The sequence below is a fragment of the Schistocerca americana genome, chromosome 2, assembly GCF_021461395.2.
Source record: "Schistocerca americana isolate TAMUIC-IGC-003095 chromosome 2, iqSchAmer2.1, whole genome shotgun sequence".
Taxonomy (NCBI): domain Eukaryota; kingdom Metazoa; phylum Arthropoda; class Insecta; order Orthoptera; family Acrididae; genus Schistocerca; species Schistocerca americana.
Genome location: NC_060120.1, coordinates 835,523,386 through 835,541,339, shown reverse-complemented (window position 1 = coordinate 835,541,339; position 17,954 = coordinate 835,523,386). Strand labels below are relative to the sequence as shown.

The 17,954-nt window shown below is 44.5% G+C and overlaps 1 protein-coding gene across 3 annotated transcripts in view; it reads left to right on the top strand.

Moving 5' to 3' along the window:
- The window catches only part of LOC124595539 (long-chain-fatty-acid--CoA ligase 4), a 260,221-nt gene that overhangs the window by 141,482 nt on the left and 100,785 nt on the right, over window positions 1-17,954 (top strand). Inside the window, exon 1 of one of the 3 annotated variants that reach the window (XM_047134317.1) lies at window positions 17,032-17,154. The exons of the other annotated variants lie outside the window; for them this stretch is intronic. The gene's annotated coding sequence lies outside the window, so the exon portion shown is untranslated. Of the gene's footprint in view, window positions 1-17,031; window positions 17,155-17,954 lie in introns of those variants that run through there. 3 annotated transcript variants of the gene reach the window in all.

Genomic DNA, 17,954 nt, shown 5'->3' with positions numbered 1-17,954 from the left:
ACCGTAGCACACCGCTAGAACGACAAAGAAGGCGCAGTCCACCTACGCTTTATCAATGAGCTTCTTTATTTTGCTTTGACTCTTCCAAAGGCGTTCCACGGTACTGTGGCGGAACATTTCAATGTATACCAGGAGTGCACACATGCGCTGCTGAACTTCGTAACTATATACCTCAGGCATATTCTGTCAAAAACGTGATTTGCGTGTTAACTGGTACTTATACTGGTTGTGTTCCTGTGTTGGTCGGAAAGACCCTGATCTAATTTTTACAACCGCCTTTTCGTGCAAAATACCGAACTTTTTCCTTTTTCAATCCCAGTCCGTTCCGCCACCTGTGAGCCATATTTTGTAGTGTTCGCATTATGCATAAAAAATTACGGTTGTTTTTTTGCCATTATTTTAGGCTTGTCAGGTAAATGATTGTCAAAACAGTCTCATCTTATACGAGGTATGTTCAAAAATAAATGTATTGTGACCATAACGGACTGTGGCGATTTTTGTTTCTTGAGGGTGGACAACACAGTGGTAGAGGTGGAACCCCTGACCAGAGCGTCCATTGAAGGGACACGGCAGTTCGTAAACTGACGTTGACCTCAGTTGCGTGAAAGATGTTGGTAAAAGAACCCGAGAGTGCAAGCAGCTTCCTGTGATCCACTTCCTACTCGCGAAAGGAATAACACCTACCGAAATTTTATTGGAAATCGAAACGGTTTACGGTGAAGGTGTATGAATAGAACGAGTGCGTTTAAGTGGTGTAGGGAGTTTAGTGGAGTCTGAACAGATGTTCACGACCAACAGAGGAGTGGAAGGCCTTCCATTTTGCCTGGTGATTTGGTGAAAAAAAAAAGACCTCTGATTGACAGTGGATGAAATTTCTGCGATGATTCCACGACTCGCCAGAACTATGTTGTAAGAGACACTTACAGAAACTCTAGGATACTGGAAACTGTGCGCAAGGTGGGTTCCAAAACAGCTGACAGAGCAGCACAAGAGAAATCGGTCATTAGCATCCGCGAGTTTTTTTGAGTGCCCCGAATTGGAAGATAAGGATTTTCTGTGCTCTGTTGCGACTGAAAGTGAAACGTGAGTGGCGTCACACCAACACCCATCTGCCAAAAGTTCAAAACAGCAATTTCGGGCAAAAAAATCATGGCGTCGACATTGTGGGACCGATAAGCGACCATTTTGGTCTAATTTCTGCCTCAGCAGAAGACCAATGCACAACGATATTGTGAAAACTTAAAAAAAAACTCGAAAGGAGCATTCAGAACAAAAAGAGGGAAATGCTGACGAGAGCGCCCATCCTCACACAGCCTTAGCCACCAACGCGCTCTTGGACTAGAATCACACTACCGCGCCTCTCTTTCTCCTGACTTGGCGCCTCCAGATAATCTTTTCAACTCCCTGAAGCCACACATGAGGTCAATTAAATTTTCAACCGACGAGCAGGCACAGAGAAGTTCTGAAGTGGGCGAAGGAGCTGGCGGGAGAGTTCTTGGAGGAGGGCATAAAGAAGCTCGTGAAACTGTTCACTGCATGCACTGAGCAGGGTGGCGATTATGTGAAAAAATAATCAACAAGAAAGACCCTTTAATTTCTCAACATGTACATGCTCCTTCCCGGTAGAACATTCATACTGTAACTATTATTCTAGAACGTCTGCAGAATACTCACCTGTAGCTACCATACCTTCATCGGCCTCGAAACGATTTTGAGTCAAAAATGCATTTAGTTGTAGGATTAGTTTGAAATCATCCGGTACCAAAGCTGGTGAGCAGGACGCATGTTCTAATTCATAACCCCTGTCCTTCAATTTTTCTACTCCCAAAGCGTCATTCGATGACATTTTTCCTTTTCAAACAAGGCCATTTCACAACTAATTATTGTTTTCCCCAAAAGATTTGCTGAGTGACTGCAAGTTATTTGTCATCGTTTTGCATGTTAATCAAATACACTCCTGGAAATTGAAATAAGAACACCGTGAATTCATTGTCCCAGGAAGGGGAAACTTTATTGACACATTCCTGGGGTCAGATACATCACATGATCACACTGACAGAACCACAGGCACATAGACACAGGCAACAGAGCATGCACAATGTCGGCACTAGTACAGTGTATATCCACCTTTCGCAGCTATGCAGGCTGCTATTCTCCCACGGAGACGATCGTAGAGATGCTGGATGTAGTCCTGTGGAACGGCTTGCCATGCCATTTCCACCTGGCGCCTCAGTTGGACCAGCGTTCGTGCTGGACGTGCAGACCGCGTGAGACGACGCTTCATCCAGTCCCAAACATGCTCAATGGGGGACAGATCCGGAGATCTTGCTGGCCAGGGTAGTTGACTTACACCTTCTAGAGCACGTTGGGTGGCACGGGATACATGCGGACGTGCATTGTCCTGTTGGAACAGCAAGTTCCCTTGCCGGTCTAGGAATGGTAGAACGATGGGTTCGATGACGGTTTGGATGTACTGTACACTATTCAGTGTCCCCTCGACGATCACCAGTGGTGTACGGCCAGTGTAGGAAATCGCTCCCCACACCATGATGCCGGGTGTTGGCCCTGTGTGCCTCGGTCGTATGCAGTCCTGATTGTGGCGCTCACCTGCACGGCGCCAAACACGCATACGACCATCATTGGCACCAAGGCAGAAGCGACTCTCATCGCTGAAGACGACACGTCTCCATTCGTCCCTCCATTCACGCCTGTCGCGACACCACTGGAGGCGGACTGCACGATGTTGGGGCGTGAGCGGAAAACGGCCTAACGGTGTGCGGGACCGTAGCCCAGCTTCATGGAGACGGTTGCAAATGGTCCTCGCCGATACCCCAGGAGCAACAGTGTCCCTAATTTGCTGGGAAGTGGCGGTGCGGTCCCCTACGGCACTGCATAGGATCCTACGGTCTTGGCGTGCATCCGTGCGTCGCTGCGGTCCGGTCCCAGGTCGACGGGCACGTGCACCTTCCGCCGACCACTGGCGACAACATCGATGTACTGTGGAGACCTCACGCCCCACGTGTTGAGCAATTCGGCGGTACGTCCACCCGGCCTCCCGCATGCCCACTATACGCCCTCGCTCAAAGTCCGTCAACTGCACATACGGTTCACGTCCACGCTGTCGCGGCATGCTACCAGTGTTAAAGACTGCGATGGAGCTCCGTATGCCACGGCAAACTGGCTGACACTGACGGCGGCGGTGCACAAATGCTGCGCAGCTAGCGCCATTCGACGGCCAACACCGCGGTTCCTGGTGTGTCCGCTGTGCCGTGCGTGTGATCATTGCTTGTACAGCCCTCTCGCAGTGTCCGGAGCAAGTATGGTGGGTCTGACACACCGGTGTCAATGTGTTCTTTTTTCCATTTCCAGGAGTGTAAGAAGAACCCCTTCGCGTGCTAGTAACCACTAGCCTCAACTTTTATGCAGATGAAATACACTCCATCTTTTTGATGCTGGGACCGCGAATACCACTGACTGCTTTCGTTGCTGCTAAGTATCTGGCACAGAATGGTGAACCAGTTTACCGTAAATGGTGACAAGTCTAGACAATGAAAGCATATGGATTCTTTCGAAACTGATGAAACCTTGGGCACAAACTAGTCCGCATTAGCTTTAGACCAGCATTCAGTAAACGTGGTAAACGTGGCAACTGCCGTAAGTGAAATTTTTTTCATAATTCCTGACATAATTTTTCGGTTGATATGCGTTACCTTGGTGGCAGCGCCATATTACATTAGTAATAGAACCGATGACTATCCATCGTCCAGTAGCAAACTGCGCACTTTTTGGGTGTAGTCGATGATGGCAGTTTTTGGAACGTCCCTCATTGGATTATCTTCAACTGAAGTTTCGGCCACGCAGGTATTCAGTAGACTCGTTATAACCTTCGAACATGAAAGAAAGTCCGTGGGCAGTAAACTGCATGAAAGGATTTTTTTTAATACGGTACGGTATTTCATTCATTCAAACGACAGGCAACACACAATTATCGTGCCATTTTTTTTCATGGGTTGTTACAGTTTCGAATTTTTCAAACTCTTGTGGCATTGCAGGAAGGGCGATCCTCGGCGGCTGTTAGACTGTAACAAGGAAAATTTGTTTTGACTAGAACTGGTATTTAATATTGTAAGATAGCATATTTGTACTTGGGCAAGTGATTTCAATATCCGCCTCCGTTCGTGTGTCAAAGGAACTTGTCCCGCAGTCCGGTGTGTGGCCGAGCGGTTCTAGGCGCTTCAGTCTGGAACCGCAGGTTCGAATCCTGCCTCGGGCATGGATCTGTGTGATGTCCTTAGGTTAGTTAGGTTTAAGTAGTTCTAAGTTCTAGGGGACTGATGACCTCAGATGTTAAGTGCCATAGTGCTCAGAGCCATTTGAACCATTTGAAGTTGTTCCACACAGCCTGACTTCACCAATTAGCCTCCTATTCTTGCTTTTCTGTCCTTTATGTCCTCGGCGTATGTGTGCCGGAAGTTTCAGCAAAACCGCTTCCTTCCTGCTGATGCTTCGGTTCTGTGCTGTAGGCACTCAGGGAATTGGCAAATGTCAGCAGTTAACTATGGGAACGCCACTTTAATCTGTTTCACTGACTAATGATTTCTGCCATAATTCGTTACCTTTTTTTACCTGTGGTAGCGAAAGTTAACGCCATGGATAAGCTCAAGCTTAGCTGCAGCCTAAGCAGTGAAACAGCCGTCTCTCTCACTCTAGACGTGGAGAAATGTTATATTACATCGTGAGAAGTACAAGTCATTGTAGCTATTTTGCTTCTAGAAACATGCGTTGTGCTACGTTGGCTGCTACAAGAAACCGAACAGAATGATTTCTAACAGTTTTTATGGAAATGCCACGGAATTAATACCCTAGGTAGACCCATTTAATTGTCAGTGGCGCATCTGGAGCGGCAGCGACTGTACATCTAAGCATGTGATAAGATTTCTGTTCGATGGATTCCTGAGAAGATTTATTTTGCTCTCGGAAGCGTATCCACTGGCTGCGTTTATCTACACCGATAGTGCATATCTGAGATTCACTTTGCAGCCCATAGGTACTGTATGTAATCAGTCGGGATACATACAGTATTTAAACGTTCTTACAAGGGAAACATGCACCCAGCGGGTCACAGGCGTTTTCGAGTGTTCGACATTAAAATTTGTATCGCTCCAAGGAATCATTCTTGGAAACGAAATAATTGTAATATTAATGGTTAGCATCGTATACACTCGTAGCGAGATATAATCAAAGTAGAATAAGAGAAGGCAATTAATATTTATCGTTACATTTCTGTGCGCGTTGCAAATAAAATGGGCGATATTCAAAGCCCTTTTATTACTCTATGAATTTATTGCGATACGCGCATGAATGTATTAGTAAATGAAAGTTTATTTCATCACAATTCCTTACACCACCTCGATTATACCTCTGCACGAATATGCCACTTTGCTTAACGGTATTACTGTTCCTTTCCGAAGGAAACAAATGTTTGGTGGAAAATAAGGAAAGAAGAAAAGAAAAAATGTGACTTCAACGCAATTCGGGCAGTTCTAGTATGCGAAAAAGATAACGGCCGTTTTTCATTTCGCGTAATTTTTTAGTTACGTAAAGTTTCCCCATTTGGTTTTCAAGAATATATTTGGTTAAATAATTTTTATACGTTGTAGTGTGCCGTGTCAGCATTGCATCAACTATTAATCTCCGCAAAATTCGTAATTACCATTCCGAGATGACGCTATTTGTCATACATTGTGTACTGCATTTAAAAATCTTGCATTGATAAACTTACACTGTGCAGCTTTCCTTTCCTTTCGCTACGCCTTAGACTAAAATTACTGCGAGTAAACATAGCTGATATTACTAGAAGACTTTCTGAGTAGTTCCTGACAATCACAACTGTCGTCTCTCACAATGGAATACATATTATTCAAAGACGTTAGTGGCGCGACCGGTAAGTCTGAGTTCCGCGTTGGCTCAGCGTAGTGACAAACACAGCAGGCTAGCGAGATGAATTATTTCCGATAGATATTAACCTTTTTTGGTCTCTTGTTTGATTTTAACCATCCATGAGCAGAAAACTCCAAATGTATATACTAACTTTTTACTCGTTGTGAACCACAGTCATCTTTCAGTAGCTCATACTTAACATAATCAAAAGCAGGCACTTCATTCTATGCCATGTATCACAGTGAAGTGCAATGTGTAATGGACAGCAAAATAAACAGTAGAGTAAAAATGGCGACGAGTTCTTTTCGTAAACTAAACAGGGTTTTCAACACTAAACTTCCTTCTGAAAAGGAACGTTTTCAATCAGTGTGTATTATCAGTTTTTCCTTGTAGTAGCAAGATAAGTGCTTTTTATAATACGAAAAACCATGCAAAAGCCAATTTTTATCACTAAAAACGAGGGACCAGAAAAATCGCCTCCATCCTTTCGCTAGCGATAATTTACGGGCATCTCAGGTACTGTCGCAGACGTTTTAACTCTTCAAAGAGAAACAATTACAGCATCAAACGCTTTGGCCATTCGCGTATGAAACGGTGCGTGCTATTTCGTAAACCAACTACTACAATCTTCGTCGCTAGCAAATTGGCACTTCTGTTATGTAACTCATGAACTTTTAAAAACACACATCGGAGTCGTGATCAACGAATTAGTTAAGACTTGAGAGCCAGTCACACATGTACTCACCACAGTTCATAAGTCTGACACTGCCGACATTAAATATAGGTCACAGATCACTTGATCGTTTACGCTGCTGATAGGTGATACAGAGCCATTGCAAGAAAAATAATAATAATAATCAAACGAGTGAGATTTCCTGCAGACCGTGCGCTCCATAAGGCGGAGGCAAAGCATTGTGCTCTACATGTTGACAAGACGCTTCCTTGCAAGTCGGAGCAAATATCACTATGTGATCAAAAGTATCCGTACACCTGGCGGAAAATGACTTACAAGTTTGTGGCGCCCTCTATCGGTAATGCTGGAATTCAACGTGGTGTTGGCCCACCCTTAGCCTTGATGACAGCTTCCACTCTCGCAGGCGTACGTCCAGTTTGGTGCTGGAAGGTGTCTTGGAGAATGGTAGCCCATTCTTCACGGAGTGCTGCACTGAGGAGAGGTATCGATGTCGGTCGGTGAGGCCTGGTACGAAGCCGGCGTTCCAAAACACCCCAAAGATGTTCTATAGGATTCAGATCAGGACTCTGTGCAGGCCAGTCCATCACATCGATGTTATTGTCATGTAACCACTGCGCCACAGGCCGTGCATTATGAACAGGTGCTCGATCGTGTTGAAAGATGCAATTGCCATACCTGAATTGCTCTTCAACAGTGGGAATTAAGAAGGTGCTTAAAACATCAATGTAGGCCTGTGCTGTGATAGTGCCACGCAAAACAACAAGGGGTGCATTCCCCTTCAACGAAAAACACGACCACACCGTAACACCACCGCTTCCGAATTTTACTGTTGGCACTACACACGCTGGCAGATGATGTTCATCGGGCATTCTCCATACCCACACCCTCCCATCGGAGGGTTTTCCACTGCTCAGTCGTCCAATGTTTGCGCTCTTTATACCAAGCGAGGCGTCGTTTGGCATTTACCGGCGTGATGTGTGACTTATGAGCAAGCCGGCCCCTTGTGGCCGAGCGGTTCTAGGCGCTTCAGTCTGGAACTGCGCGACCGCTACGGTCGCAGGTTCGAATCCTTGGATGTGTGTGATGTCCTTAGGTTAGTTAGGTTTAAGTAGTTCTAAGTTCTAGGGTACTGATGACCTCAGATGTTAAGTTCCATAGTGCTCAGAGCCATCTTTTTTTTTTCTTTTTTTTTTTTCTTCTGACCGCGTTCGAAGTCTGTAAGTTCCGCGGAGCGCCCCATTCTACTAACTAGCATGGCCTTAATTAGCTGAAGATCTACTTAAACCATATTCTTTATGGTGGAGGCACAATACCCGGAACACGCGGGTCTTCTTGCCACATTATAGATTTTCTGGTCCAGTGTACTCATCCACCACACGGACGTTCATCTGTTTTCGCAAAATCTGTCACAGCCGGGCGCTCTGAGCTTCGTAGATTAAAGTGACTGCAGGTGGAAGAAGATTCCGGAGTGAAAGAAAAAAGTGGCGATAGAAAAGAGGGAAATATTTGTCAGAATAGATGTCTTGGCAAGATCAGAACAGTGTAAGCATCGGAAACGAAATGTGAAGCATACTTGCATGTAAATCGCGGAACGACGTGGGCGGGAGTAAGGGGGGGGGGGGGGCGGGGGGAGCTCAGCTTCTAACTTGGGTTGGTAATAAAATACCTGAATCGTACGCACCGAAACTACAGGCATCATTGAGTACAACGGATGTGTCGACCATGGTAGTGACATGAGCAATAAATCGTGCTGGCCACACCTCCAGATACAGGATAAAAGTCAGACATTAGCTCTTAAGATGAACCTAGACTGTAGTGCAGATTTTCTGAATTTGTAATGCAGTTCTCGTTTTCATATCGAGAATTCTTTAACTAAGGCACAAACGTAGACCTGCGGCTGCAACGTAAATCACTCTCTTATCAAAGACTTTATTTCGCATTAACATTCGTTAGCTATAACTCATACATACCTCTCACAAACACTTGATATGTCATCCTGATCTTGCTTGATTATTTGTTCAGCAGCGCAGATTCAGTTTCACATCTCGACAAACAACCAGTCAGTGATTGAGTTCTCAGGGAGCTCAGTAGCATGGTTGTTAGCTCTGAAGCACGGTTATTAGCGGTGAAAATGCTTTCAGTGAACTGAGCAAATAAACACGTCCCAAAGACGTACTTTGGCAGCTTTTTTAGCCGTGTGACAATGTCGATTTATAAGATGCCGAAAATGATTACCTACCCGAGCTTGTCCGACAACGGAAGTCAACCTTTCCGCAACCGCGACCTTTGACAACACGGCTTTTCCGAACATTGTCTGAGTTTGGCTCATTCCCTCCATCACAGGAAGTCTTTTGAGAGTGAATATCATTTCTACGTTACATTAGTCATATTCCATGGACGCCATAAATGCTCTTTGGGACGTGGATACAAGTCAAAGATGTACTTTTAATTTAATGTCACCACAATGAAAGGCTTAACATTACGAAAGTCTATTGTGTCACACTGCTGAATCTAATTATAATATAACCTAAATATCGAATTAAAGAGTTTCTCTGAAGGTACTCAGTTAGCAAACAGAAGTTTCTTTGATTCTCTCTTAAACTCCACCACATTATCTACATGACATTTAATACACTCTGGCAAGTTATTTAATAGGAAGGTAGGAAGACTGGGTTTAACATCGAGGTCATTAGAGACAGAGCACAAGCTTGGATCGTGTCAAGGATGTGGAGGGAAATCGACCGTGAGCTTTCAGAGCGAACCATGCCGACATTTGTCGGGAGCGATTTAGGAAAATCAGAGATTTGAACTTATGTAGGTTGGCCAGAACTATTTATATGGAAAATAAAAATACAGTATTCTGGGGTTCCTAGAAAGTGTCCACTAGCAGATTTAAAAATTTTCTTGCGATGTACACGTAACAAGCTCAGTATAACAAATACAATCGTGTATGTTCCTAAGCTGACCTTCCCTCCGAGGGAAGGTGGTAACTGTACAAGTTTGGCTCAGCGTTCCTCCACTGCTTTTCTACCTCCAGCCCCCTGTTATCCTTCGGCGCTCCTGTTATTTTTAGATTCATGACAAGGGGGGAAGTTGTTATCCTCATTTTTTTTACGAATTCATTTAGCCGCGCTCCTGCGAGTTCCTCGTCGTCTGAAGCTAACATTGAAATGGGTAATTATTTCTGTAGAATACGATCATAGAAACTTACAGTAAAACCTTCAGAAGATAATTTTTTCTCTTTACTGGCGTCCAGCTCTGTAGCGTTACAGAAATTACATTATCCGTCGGGCTGTTCTTAAATATATTTATTTATGATCGAGATTGAATATAAATAACATCAGAATTAATCAAGGAGGGAGGTGAGAGCATACACTTAAAGATATATAAATTGGTTCAGTTGATATGTGAGAAGGATACACTGCCAGAAGAAATGAAATTGGCTATAATATGCCCAATATATAAGAAGAGAAGCAAAATGGAATGTGTTAACTACGCAGGAATCAGCTTGTTGAATGTAACGTATAAGGTACTGTCCGTCATTATCCTCAGAAAATTGCAACCATTCATAGAGAACATCATACAGGAGTACCAAGCTGGCTTTCGACCAGACCGATCGACAATAGATCAGATTGTCACACAAAGACAATTGTTTGAAAAACACTGGGAATATGATAAAGATATCTACAATGTGCATATGACAGCATCCACAGGAATAGCCTATACAATGCAATGCGTGACTGCAGAATCCCTGAGAAGCTAGTGAGAATGGTGCAAGCTTATACGGAAGGGTCAAATGCAGCAGTATGTTTCCGAGGAGCCACATCAGAAACATTCGAGGTTGAGACAGGCCTCAGACAAAGCGATGCTCTCTCATGTTGTTCTGGTCCATTTCATCGTAGAGAAAGTAATAAGAGTGTAGGCAACAGGAGTGGGCTGGAGTACAGATGGACGGTAACTTCAGTTGTCTCGCGTTGCAGATGACATAGTACTGCTAAGTGAATCAAAGCATGAGATGAAAGGAATGTACCAGAAAAGGACAGTTATGCACAGAAGGAAGGGCTCAAAGTGAATCAAGACAAATCAGAGTTCATGCAATTAGGAAGAAGACAAGAGCAGGAAGAATTTCTTGAGATAGATGGCAAGAGGTTCAAGAGAGTACATCAGTTCAAATACTTGGGATCTAGGTTTACCACGGACAACAACATAAAAACGGACATCAAGGAAAGAATAGCAGTGGGAATGAATTGCATGCGTTCCCTCAGAGAGACACTCGACTCTAAATCGATCTCAGTGAACACAAAGATGAAAATCTACAACACAGTGATATTCCCAGCAGTAATGTACGGTTTAGCAACATGGAGTATGACTAAGCGAGAAAAGGAAAAACTATTAATATTTGAAAGAAGAGTAATGGGGAAGTTATGGGGACCAGTTTTGGATAACGGAGAATGGAGAAGGAGGAAAAATGAGGAAATCTACCTTCTGATGCGACAACCAACTACCCAACAGAAGATAAAGAGCAAAAGAATACAATGGGTAGTCCATGTAGCCCGTATGCCAGACGGAAGACAGGCGAAGATGGCACTAGAGGGGGAAACCAAACATCAAACGCCCCATTGGACGACCAAGGCAGCGCTGGATGGACGACCAGGCGAAGGACCTAGCATCCCTGGGGGTTGAAGACACCTGGAGGAACCGGGCACAAAAAAGGTAGGAATGGAGGCAGTTTGTGGAAGCAGTGAGTGGTCTACAGGGCCTGTGATGGCTGGATATCTATCTATCATGATCGAGATTTCGATATCGTGCCATTCTCAAGTACTAGCTGCAACGTAAATTGCTACAAAACGAATTCAGTTTTAGAAGTACATTCTGTTCTCAAAAATTGTAATAAGAGCCCTTTTTTCACGTTATACCACTTTCTATCTCACTATAAAATGCGTCAATGGACATTCATCGTAAGAGGACCTCGTAATCATTTCAACGATGTTTATATACTTCAGGCATATCCACAATAAAACATAATCCTGCTATATGTATATATATAAAGTAATACTTAACTAAAAACGAGCATTGTGGCAAACCATGGTTTAAACATGCATGCACTGAGTGCATAACAGAGTGTAGGACATGTATTGGTTAGAAATGTTTAGAGTGAGTTAAGAGTTAACGTTCAGTTGAGTGCATGCTTGAAACACATGGCCTGACAATAATCTCATTTTAGTCAAGTGCTATATCCTTTAACATCATTGACACTGAATCCCGTTTTATTACGCTCAAGCAATCATGTTTGACACTACCTTGATATCATCGTAAGACGAATGAATGTACATCGACGTATTTCGCAGTTAGGAAGAAATTTAAAAAAGAAAAAGGTGGCATTATAACATTTTTGAAAATAGGATGTATCTCTAAAATGGGTTTTGTAGCAATTTTTTGTTGCATCTATTCCATCATTCCGGCAGAACAGCGGAATCTGCAATCAAAATAAATACGTTTAATAAGTCGAGGCAGAAAATTTTATGCCTACCGGAGATGGAGCATTAATTGTGGATACAAGTTCGAATCCATAGTGATTCGACAGAATTTTCAAAAGGGGAATTTATATCACCTTCTCGAAACTTTCAAAGCATATATCGTTCATGTTTGTAAGAACAGTATTTTTAGCACCGCTCCTTGTGAAACCTAATTTAAACTTCCGTGAATCCTAACATTTCGCAACCTAAGAAGTGGAAGGTAGGATTAGTCTTTCAAAGGCAGGCCTCTTAGGCGACAAGTCGTGTGTGTAATTAACGGACGAAGTGTGAAAATCGGTTGAAACGCGTTCCTGCTACACGCATTTCATAGGGAAGATGCAATACATTTGAGGGTATACTGGTGATCCGCCAATTGCAATATTTTATGCCTTTGAGAGCACTGGACGCAATCACGTGTAGCACATGCGGAGCCTACCACACTTGGGCCTATGGCTTTCGTTGGTGGGTCTCCGCTAATGGGTTGCCCGCCGCAGTGTAGCAGCTGGCGCCCGTGTTTACAAACACTGCCGCGGGCTGCACCGTGCCGTCGCTACAGGAGCTGCAGCGCTCTGCTAGCTCCTTACAGATACATTCTCGTCCCCTGGCCGCTCATTGGAAGACAATGCTGACGCAGATTGTCATGCACCACATCAATCTTAGATACATTGTGAGCTTCATATCGACCAAACTACCTGGCAAAATTATTTAAAAAAATGATCTGTAGCATTCTTCCGCAAAATCGTGATAACTGTTGCGTTAAAGGGATATTGTAGGAAATGAAGTGCCATCGACTTACGGCTTAACTTACCAATAACTTTATTTCTACCATTAACGGTTGACAAGTGTTCATGTGCAAGTGTTGGTACTTCAACAGTGTACCACTCTGAAAGCCGGAAGACAGCATACATTCGTTTGAGTGTAAGAGTTGTTAACACCCTCACTCCTGTATTTCTCATAGTATAAATGTACACAGATCAGCCACCAGAACCCAAAATTTGAAAGGGGGTGGCAGTATCACACAACCAATGTTTCCAAAGAAAATCTTAGGTTCAAATTGTTATTAATACACATATCAAAAAAAGTTTTGCATCACCCCGGTTCCCAGAACTCCTGAAGATAGACGTTGACTTTGGATGTTGTATCACAGACACAGTCCCTTTCACTGTTCAGAGATGTCACTAAACCCGCCCAAAGTTGTAAACAAGCATGCATGAGCAGCGCCTATTAGACGGAGGGGATCCGACAGCCGATCAGTTCCAGTCATTCCACCAGGAAGGAGGTACACAGCAAGTGTTGTCTATAGTTCAACTATGCCTAGACGGTCAATACCGCGGTTCGATCGCGTCCGCATTGTTACTTTATGCCAGGAAGGGCTCTCAACAAGGGAAGTGTCCAGGCGTCTCGGAGTGAACCAAAGCGGTGTTGTTAAGACATGGAGGAGATACAAAGAGACAGGAACGTCGATGACGTGCCTCGCTCAGGCCTCCCAAGGGCTACTAATGCAGTGGATGACCGCTGCCTAAGGATTGTGGCTCGAAGGAACCCTGACAGCAACGCCACCATGTGGAATAATGCTTTTCGTGCAGCCACGGGGCGTCGTGTTATGACTCAAACTGTGCGCAATAGGCTGCATGATGCACCACTCCCGACGTCCATGGCGAGGTCCATCTTTGCAACCACGACACCATGGAACGCGGTACAGATGAGCCCAACAACATGCCGAATCAACTGCTCAGGGTTCGCATCACGTTCTCTTCACCGACGAGTGTCGCATATGCCTTCAACTAGACAATCGTCGGAGACGTGTTTGGAGGCAGCCCGGTCAGGCTGAACGTCTTAGATACACTGTCCAGCGAGTGCAGCAAGGTGGAGGTTCCCTGCTGTTTTGGGGTGGCATAATGTGGGGCCGACGTACGCCGCTTGTGATCATGGAAGGCGCCATGACGGTTGTATGGTACGTGAATGCCATCCTCCGACCAATAGTGCAACCATGTCGGCAGCCTACTGGCAAAGCATTCGTCTTCCTGGACGACAATTCGCGCCTCCATAGTGCACATCTTGTGAATCACTTCCTTCAGGATGACATCGCTCGACTAGCATGTTCTCCAGACGTGAACCCTATCGAACATGTCTGGTATAGATTGAAAAGAGCTCTTTATGGACGACGTGACCCACCAACCACTCTGAGGTATCTACGCCGCATCGCCGTTGAGGATTGGGACAATCTGGACCAACAGTGGCCTGATGAACTTGTCGATAGTATGCCACGACGAATACAGGCATGCATCAATGCAAGAGGACGTGCTACTGGGTACTAGAGGTACCGATGTGTACAGCAATCTGGACCACCACCTGTGACGGTCTCGCTGTATGGTGGTACAACATGCAATGCGTGGTTTTCATTAGCAATAAAAAGGGGGGAAATGATGTTTATATTTATATCTATTCCAATTATCTGTACAGGTTCCGGAATTGTCAGAATCGTGGTGATGCAAAAATTTTACCAGTTTCGTGGAGACAGAAATTCACCACTAATTTTTTTTTGTCAGATGAAATTTCATGCAGATTTTCTTTTTGGCACACATGGTTTCTGGTATTTACGATTTCTGCAAATGTTTGCAGGGCATCGAAACTATGTAGCCCAGTAAGATTGTGCGACTTTTCAGTGTGTACCACATCTAAGGTATCTTCGTTTGCGATTGTTTAATATCCGCTATTCGGAGGAAAGTCTGAGAAGCTATAGTTTGTGCTCAGTTTCACATTTACCTCGAATGCGCGAAAAACAGTTTCCTTCCGAAGCATGATAGTGCTCTACTGCTTTCCCTCATTGGAAGGAATAGGCATATAACTTAGTACTTTTTTATGTTTTAATTTAACTGCACCGCAATAGAATCTACTTGCATGTCTATATTACACTTCTCGGTGAATGCAAGAGAAAGTGTCACGTCGAAGGCCGCCAAAGTTGCGGCATTCCTGAATGTTGAAGGGCACTACACACGCACCAACCGACCGACCAATAGTTGAACGTGTGTAGGCGTTTTGGCCGACCGACGGACGAACTTTCCTTGTCGGGGTGTCTGGCTGGTACGACCACACGACATCCAACCCATCACCACCCGTCCCAACAACTTGTGCCGTGTATAGCGCTGTCGTAAAAAACAGTTCGACAAAAGTTCGTCTTTTGTCAGTGCGTACGGGATTAAATGCCGTTCTAATATAAGTGACAAGGTGTGAAGCGGACGAAACTTCAAGAACAGAGTTGCTGAAGAAATTTAAAGGCTGCAGATGTTTGTGGGATACATAGTGTGAGTGTACCAAATATAGATACAAAAATTCTCATTTTTAACCAATCTATAACTGTGGTTCAAGTGGCTCTGAGCACTATGGGACTTAACATCTGAGGTCATCAGTCCCCTAGAACTTAGAACCACTTAAACCTACCTAACCTAAGAACATCACACACATCCATGGTCGAGGCAGGATTCGAACCTGCGACCGTAGTAGTCGCGCGGTTCCGGACTGAAGTGTCTAGAACCGCTCGGCCACCGCGGCCGGCGTTTCGTGTGGCATACAGAACAAATGTCCGTCGACCTCTATTTCTGCTTTTAGGTTTTATTCCCGATAAGTATCGGAAATTAAATTAGAAATTAAAATATTGACATTCAGCGGACGTTATTCATAAAATACTTGCTACATTGTTGTTAAAGAAACGTCCAACCTATATTTAAGTCCTCAGTTATGAAGAACAGTGTGGGATTTCTTTTCCAGTTCTGACAGTTGCTAAATGCTTCAGTTCGTATGTGTGTGTTGTATTTATTAGATGATGTACGCCACCATCATGTGTAATCTTTGTTCTTCGAATTTGAGTTTCTTAAACTTCCCGTCATCTATTTTGCTAAATAAATTAATAACGTTTACATGAATTTTTTGTTTTATTTAGTTTGCAAAACCATGCTGTATTTACTCAGTCAACTTTTAAATCGCGTTGCAGAGTTCAGGGATCTTTGTAGTTAATAATTATGGAGATACAACATTATTGACTTTTAACCTCTGCCGTTGGCTAGAAATCTTACTGTAGCTAACTACCTCTTCTCGCAGCTTACGGACTCTGTGATGACTACCCTTTCTCCTTAAGTATGGTTTGATGATGATCAGCAGCTCCGAAATGCACGATTGATTCATTCCTAGACAGCAATGAAAAATCATCGGCTCCCGGCTGCTTAAGTTACAGAACGTGGGTGACTATTTCCTTGCATTAGCCATTTCTTTCCCTATTGCTTTTTCTCTACGTTTTTTTCCGTTACCTCTAAAATATTCAAGGCAAACCCCCGTTTTTCGTTCTGTTAAATAGAGCGGGATCTCATAGAACAAACGCAATGAACTTGCAACAAATCACAACAGGGAGGCGGTGTAATCGCTGGACGTGTGTAGGCTGCCTCGATATTGGTCGGTCGGTTGGCCGATAAATTGGTGCCTGTGCAGGGACTTTTATTTCTATTCATTTGCGCAATACATGTCTGAAGCAGCAGTACTGCAGAGAGTTCTTTGGCGGGAATTGCCTAACTCACGTGTACACGCGCAGTTAAAGGTCATAAAGTATCAGCGATATACCCCACGTGGAGCTGAGGAGTGTACGGCGTATCTCAGAGCCTGCTCCACGGTCGCCCACTATTAGATGCCCGGTGATAAACAGCGAGACTGGCCAGTGCCGCAGACCTATCTGAGAAAGCGCCCTTTGGCACCAATTACGATAGACTGAGGAGTCGGCAGGACGCAAGCAATCACACAGGTTGCGCGAGGTGGTGGGGGCGCGTGGAGGCCCACCATTGGCTGAGACGTTGCCGGTACACGTGACCCCGCGGCCGGGATAGAGAGCGCCGGGCAAGCCGCGTGGTCGCTCAGTCGAACGCGCACACGCTTGCGCGCAAAGTCGTTGGTGTCGCCGTCGCCGCCCACCCGATAAGCGCTACTCACGCCGTGCCTTGCCTCCGCTTAGTTGCTAAGGTAATTTCATCACCTAACAGTGAGAGGGGCTGTTTGGCGGTTGTCGCAGTGTTTGTGGGATTATCACGTGGCTTTCCTGCGGGTTTCCGTGTAGTGGACCCACTTCTCTGAACGCTTGGAGTCCTTAGAAGAGGGCTGGTTGCTTTTCGAGAAGAGTGTGTCAACAAATCGCGTCGATCTACAGACTTGCAAGTGTAAAACTGTAAACAAAAGACTGTTGCTGAATGCTTGCTTACGAAAGTACATTTGAATGGTGGCTTTTGCCTTAATGCAAGCGTATATAAGGCTTGTTTGACGCTATTTTCTCTAGGACCCACTATTACCTCTTACTTTGCGTAATGTTTGTAATTGGACGGTTTTTTTCCTCTTACAATTGTTTAATATTTTTATAAGACTTGAGTGTGCTGCCAACCCCAATCGTGAATCTAGTGAATGACACCAGGCATCATGACAGTTGTCCTTTTTTCGGATAAGAGCAATATTCGGTACGAGTCGCCTCTCCGTGTTGGCCAGTGACGTAGGAAACATGCCGACTGTAGCGTGACATCAGTGACAACTTCAAATGGGCTGAGGTACAGGTTAGTGTCACCGCAACCAGTTTTATTTTGCTTTTGCATTCGTTGGCTTCGCCAACTAGCAATAAAACTTTGAATATCTGTTCCAAAAGGTTGAGAGCAGTAAATATCACTCGCCAAGGCGGACGATCGTATCGAATATTCCTTTTGACCCTACCAGTTCATAAAAAGTACAGATTTGTAATTGAAAGGGCACTGGACTTTTGAACACCCGGCTCCTCGTCT